This window comes from Saccostrea echinata, unplaced genomic scaffold (assembly GCF_033153115.1).
Source record: "Saccostrea echinata isolate AGI-Se365-2 ecotype Australia unplaced genomic scaffold, CSIRO_AGI_Sech_v1 ptg000005l, whole genome shotgun sequence".
In the NCBI taxonomy this organism is placed as follows: Eukaryota; Metazoa; Mollusca; class Bivalvia; order Ostreida; family Ostreidae; genus Saccostrea; species Saccostrea echinata.
This window is the reverse complement of record NW_026889754.1, coordinates 292924-299859: the sequence shown is the minus strand read 5'-3', so window position 1 is coordinate 299859 and position 6936 is coordinate 292924. Positions and strand designations below refer to the sequence as shown.

Here is a 6936-nt window from a genome sequence, read left to right as displayed (position 1 = left end):
AATGTGAAAAATTCTGATACATTATAACGGTGAGAATTATCTTAACTAAAGGCAAAGATGTTTGAAGTAAAATATAGCAAATAGAAAAAAGTCCAGCAATTTCGTCCACTGATTATTATTGATATCAGGCTAAAATCGAAACCAAAAAAGGAGGGGGTTCAAAATAGTATCTAAAGCCGAACAAGAGAAAAAAAATCATCAAATCTTTATTATTCTTGAACTGTCCTTGCTGGTAATTAAATTATTTTGTCTTGATTTTCACAAGTGTATACTAGCATACCCTGATTCTTTCTACTAACTAGCAATTTTTGACACCGAACTTTTCCATCATGGCTAAAAATAAAATACTGTTCTGTATACATGTCATGTAGTTCATTTGCATGCCGTATGCAGATCGAAATTTACGGCAGACTTCAAAGGACAACATTCTTGTCACAAAATAATAAACAGCTGATAAAGAGTCATCAAACGTTTATTTTGAGGGGCGCAACAGGAAATACATGTAAGCTTTGTTTTCTATACTGCAAAAATATGTTTAGGGACGTATGGCATGTCCACTATGCCCCCCCCCCCCCCTATTTTCTACGGTCCTCAACTAATATTCATTTTCTGACGCTTCAAATTTTAAAACATGTATACATGTTTAAAGGTTTAACATCTTTCGTTGTGACATTATACATTAATCAGAATAATGAATAATTTTAATGAAAAAGTAGTTGGGGGGGGGGGGGGCGGGGCGGACATTTTCTGTTCGGATGGGCACTACGTACCAAGCCCCCCCCCCCCCCCAAGTCAAATAATTTGAGGGGTCACACCAGAAACATAAAATGTCTCTGGTCACCCTCAGAAAACCTCTTTGTTTTCTATAGTATACTAATTATCAGCAAATTTATTGAGGAACACCCGCTTTCTATGATTAGTGAAGAACTTCACTACGGATATGAACTCATAATCACCGTAATAGGGAAATTATATTATATATAAAAACTTTTATTACCCTCTAACATAATTAACGTAAACAAGTTCCGTTTCCCATAATGCATCGCTCTGCAGAGCTTTAATTTCATTGGTCAATTTTCACGAGGCGCCATTTTTGGAGTTAAGCAAGACGGAGATGGACTCGGGTGTAAGGTGCAAATGTGAAAAGTTAACGATGTTTTCGCCACCCAGTGTCTTTAAAACTATGAAAAATGCAATGATCAACAACCAAGGATTAGTGTACGTATATTTTTATATACTTTTTACGGTAAATAATACTAATATTGGGCAGAACAAATCTTTCCCATCGAAGACCACATTCGTTTTGACGCCATTTTGAAAAGTTTGATATCAAAGTTTTAAATATGTTAGTTTACACATTGAAAAAACGGAAAGAGAAACTTGAATTATACAATATTTAGTGTTTTACGTTCAATCATAGATGTATAGATAGTAGACTTTGTATAGTTAGGCCCTATGGCACCACATTTGTCTTTTTCCATGCTGTATGTTGTATGTTAACGTTTCGCCTTTGTAGATTTTTTCAATGAAAATGAATGCTTACTGTAATAGTTCTCTCTCTCTCTCTATAAATAAATGAAAAGTGTATGAATTTTTTTTTCGTTGTTAAACCGGATAATAATGTTTGTACCGAATATGGTTTCTTTGTTAATACAGACAAACATATATCCGGTTTGAATACATGTGTTCTCGGAATGCAACTTGTACTTTTGGACTTCTGGAACTTTTTATGTACATGTAACGACAAGGTAAAAATGAATTATTTCTCCTACTAAATTACGATTAAGTAATCAATATTTAAACAAAAAGTGTCCACAATCTCAACTTATCAGATTATTCACGAAGGACATCATCATCGATGGAAATTTAAACAGTTAAAAGAGAGAGTTCTGACTATTGTAAGCCGCCTTTATTTGACAGATAAAATTAGAAATTATGAAGAATCATTAGAACAATTTAAATAGATTGTCTGTAACTAGAGTACATATACATCTTACAAAGTCATAACACAACCCTTATTCATGTGCATAATGATGATATGTATAGGGAAAATGTATTGGTTTGTAAGTACTGTCTATAATAATATAACAACTGTTTAACAATCTAGTGATAGATTGTAAATTGAAATAGATTACTGTTCAAAAGACAAAATTTCTCATGTGTGACCTGCTGAGAGATTTACTGAAAATGTTAAAAATAATAAGCCTACAAGATGTACAAATATCGATCATTTTTGATAGTATTTCAAGTAATGCAAATGAATCATCTGAGTAACAATCGTCAGTTATTGATGGTGGTCGCAACATCATAGAAGTCTAATGGTAAAAATAAGTGAATCCTCATTTGTTTGAAATTTTTGTTTGATATATGTTGTATGATAACGATAAATTTTTGTTTGTTTATTTTATTCCTCCCTGGTAGTTGTTGAAGTTTTGGCCATTATTAAAAATACTTTTGTTTGATCAGATGTACTCAGGGTTGTCTCTAAGACCCGGGGGCCGAGGAATTTCCCCAACTATAATGATGTAAATAATCCCCCGGTTATTTCGATATTCCTCCTAAACTCCCCAGTAAGGGAGGAACCCCAGTTCCCCTTCTACGTTTAAAATGTCCCCTTCTATTTCAATTCTTAGGGACAACCCTGTGTACTTCGACCCAAATTTTGTAAAATAGGGAAGTAGGTAGGTAGATTTTTTTTTGGCAGTATCTAACAAATTGATTTTTTGTCATACAAAAACACAGAATTAGAAATTTATTGATGTTTCATTACACACTGGACAGCTAGACAGGTTTAATATTTATTGCTCTCGTTAAAACAAGTGTCTTGGAGAAATTATAAACCTCAACTTTATAATGAAACAAACTTTATTTCCCTGAAACCAAAAAAAAAAAAATGAATTAAAATTAAAATACTTAAAAAAATGATTGGGTAGGGGTGATTTTGATGGATCTTTTGGAGTACATCAAACAAATCAGTCATAGCTCACCTGAGCCAATGGCTCAAAAGAGCTTTTCTGATCAAAATTTGTCTGTCGCTGTCATTGTCTTAAACTTTTCACATTTGAATCTTCTTCTCAAGAACCACAGGGCCAATTTCAATGAAACTTGCTACAAAGTATCCTTGGGTAAAGGGGATTCAACTGTATTTAAATGAAGGACCATATCTTCTTCTAAGGGGAGATAATTACAAATAAATGAAAAATTAATGGCATCATTTAAAATCTTCTTTTCTGGAACCACTGGGCCAGGAAAAATTAAACTTATTTGGAAGCATCCTCAGGAAGTGTAGATTCAACTTTGTTTAAATCATGACCCCCGGGTGTAGGGTGGGGCCACAATGGATGATCAAGTTTTACGTAGGAATACATAGGAGAAAATCCTCTTCACTAGAACCACTGTATCAGGAAAGATGAAACTTATGTTGAAACATCCTCAGCTAGTGTAAATTCAGGTTTGTTCAAATCAAAACCCCCGGGGTAGGACGGGGCTACAATGAAGGATCAAAGTACATAGGAAAAATTTTAGAAATTTCTTCTATTCAAGAACAGCAAAGCCATGATTTGTCATATTTATATGGAAGCATCTTCAGGTAGTGAAGATGCAATTTTGTTCAAATCATGACCCCCATGGGTAGGATGGGGCCACAATCGGCGATCAACATTTTACTAACAATACTGATACATAGGAAAGATCTTTAAAATTCTTCTCAAGACCAATATAGTCAAAATTGGTCATAATAATATAAAAGCATCCTGAAGTAATGTAGATTCAATTTATTCAAATCATGACACTCCCCCCTCCCTCCCCAGGAGAATAAAGGGGCCATAACAGGGGATCATAGTTATACAGTAAAACTCATTTAGCGAACACGGATATTGTGAATTCACGGATATAGCGAAGTTTTCTTGGATCCCCAGCTAAATAAATTTTACTAATTCCTTATATGGATATAACAAATTAAGGATATAGCGAAGTAATTTCACAGGTCCCAGTGACTTTGTTATAACCGAGTTTTACTGTAAAAAGGAAGAAAAGGAATATATCAATAAAAATTTTCTTCTTAAGAACAGCAATGCTAATATGTATCATATTAATTCAAAAGCATCCTTCGAAAGTATAGAATTCATAACCCCCCCCCCCCCCCCCTTCCTCTGAACCACTTTTATATTTAAACTTTTAAATACAGAACTGATTTATGCTTTTTCCTACCCAAAGCGCTCAGGTGAGCAATGTGGCCCCTAGGACTCTTGTTTATTGTTGGTCTTATAAGTGAAATCAGAATGCAATACAGTGTAGTAACTGTACATAATATATTCTTTCAGAGAGAAGAAAATTGACATTAAAGGAGAACCAGTAACTAAAGATGTATGATGAATCAAGATGTGATCATGTGGTAAGTGGTAATAAATTCAATCATAAATAGGCATGTATGACAATTGCATTAAAAGAAAAGAACTTGATTCCAATTTTAATTGGAATGTTGAACTACCAGCTGCAAACTACAACAGATTAGGCATAATAAAAAAAAAATGTTTGTTTACGGTTACTCCCCCCCCCCCCCCCCCCCCCGACCCAATATCTAATAGCCAACCCAATTTTTTTTTTCGTTGTAAAAATCCATAAGTCACTCATTCGTCAGTTTAACTTTTACATGCATCTTAATCTACCTACCGACCCTATTTTATTTCAGCATGTAACAGTAAACAAACATATTTTTTTGTTTGGCCTTATGAAATTGTATGGCTTGGAGTCTTTTTCACTTCTCAATAAAATTTTCTGTCTGGATGATGTCTAGCACAATATACACCATGCAGTGAGGATTTTAGTTCACCCGAGATAAAACTCTAGTGAACTTTTCTGATACCTTTTGTTTTGTCTTTTGTCCATCAAACTGTCGATCCATCAGTGAGCTTTTCACATTTTCAACTTCTTCTCAAGAACCACTAATTTTAACCAAGGTTGACACAAAGTAAGGATATTTTAAATTGTACAGAGGAAGCCCCCCCCCTTCACCCCAAGGGGAAATGATCAACTCTTTCAGATATTATTGATATGATCATTGTTAAGCAACTTATAATTTTGTAACCTGTAGACTTTATTTTAAGAATAATGAATATTTGTTTAAGAGTCCTTTTCTCAAAGTTCAAAGTTCAATTAAAATTATTTTGTGATACATGTGTACATGTATTTGAGGATTCGAGATATCAGGAGTAAAATATTTAAAGAATACTTCCAAATTACTTAGACATATCTATGGTATTCAAGATGCCAAAGTTCAACTGTATGGCTATTCTAAAGTAGTAAATATTATAACTTACTAAAACTTTCTAACATTGAAATATGTTAAATGAAACAAGACAAAAATGAAAAATAAAAATTTACTGATTTCTGGCTGGTCAGTATTTTGATGACTGTAATTTCTAAAATATTCAATGAAACACTTTGAAGCTTTAACTGTAGGTATATGTTAACTAAATATACTATAAGATAATATTTATAAATGAGAAGTTTTGAACAAACATTACAACATTCATGTATGTAAATTGGGGGTAAAAACTGGTTATCGGTAATGGCTATCGCCTTAATTTTCAATGACATAAAACAAGATTTAGAATGCAGGTAAATAATACTAGTATGTTTCTGTACATATGATATAGCATATAGAACTTGTACTGAATGTTGATTAGCTAAATCTTGAATGGCTGATATGTTGGTCATTTTTGATGAAATTTAGATTATTTGTATGTAAACTGAGTGTACATGCAATATGAAATTATTCATAAGGTATTAAACATGATTAAAACATGTGTATGCAATGCAACATATGATGAATTCATATTGACTTGCATGGATATAGCTTAACATGTATGTGCATTGTTTTTTTAGGGTCCTGTTCTGCAGATGCCATGAGATGATCTGTCTGTCAATCTGATATCACTTGTCCTGAGTATATTTTTTCTCCTCTTAGCCCAATCTCACTCAAATTTAACTCATAGAGTGCCTGTGGATGGAGGGTAAAAAGTGACCTTGGACCAATTATCAAGGTCAAAGGTCAGTATCAAAACACACTATATATCTTTATTTAAAGTCCTTGTCCAGAGCATAATTTTTCTCCCTTGGTATGATCTTGCTTGTGTGTCATGGGATGAAGGGTTTTTAGTGATCTTTAACAAAATTTCTAGGTCAAATGTCAATAAGAAAAAAAAAGATTCACAATATCCTTGTCCAGAGCACATTTCTCTCCAATTCACTCAACTAAAAGCAGTGTTCTACATGTACGAGATGGTCATATTCTCAATCTTACCTGCTTTAATATTAATCTGGCTTAAAATCTTACTATGTAATGTACATTATTCGGATTTCCTGTCATTAAATTTAAAGACTGAAACTAATTATAATCACTGATATTGGTACATTAAAGGACATTGAGTGATCTTGTAAGATTTCTAAATAATATTCAAGCATACAATTCTTACATCAAATAATAATTTTATATGAAAATATATTGCAGATCGCAGATGATGTGAAGAAAATACAAAGGAAGCTGATGTTGAAAGAAGTATAGAGTATTTAAAGAAGTTTTTATGAATGGACTTAGATGTGAAAGACTACTTCATTGTGTACCAAGATATATGATTTTATTTATTTTGATATCATTTTCAAATAATGTTTTTGCACATCAAATGAATTATTAAACATATGATTTGATAATGCTTTTTCCTTTTTATACATTTTCTTGATAGATTTTGAAAAGAAAATACAGTTTACCAAGGAAATTAATAATATATATTTTGATTTAAACCTGCTGTTCTCTTTTCACATTCTAGACAAGAAAGATTAACCATGGAAAATACAGGGATCCTTGAGCTTCCAGTTGCTTGTCAATCATTTTTCGAAATTGAAATGCTCAACCTACCCTGTAGTTTCCATGGTATC

The 6936-nt window shown here is 32.8% G+C and overlaps 1 long non-coding RNA gene across 1 annotated transcript; it reads left to right on the top strand.

The window, feature by feature from the left end:
* The first annotated feature begins 5948 nt into the window (after nucleotides 1-5948).
* On the top strand, nucleotides 5949-6711 carry LOC133179951 (uncharacterized). The gene is made up of 2 exons (XR_009720207.1): nucleotides 5949-6051; nucleotides 6512-6711. It is a non-coding gene; the product is annotated as an uncharacterized LOC133179951 (long non-coding RNA).
* The last annotated feature ends 225 nt before the right edge of the window (nucleotides 6712-6936 follow it).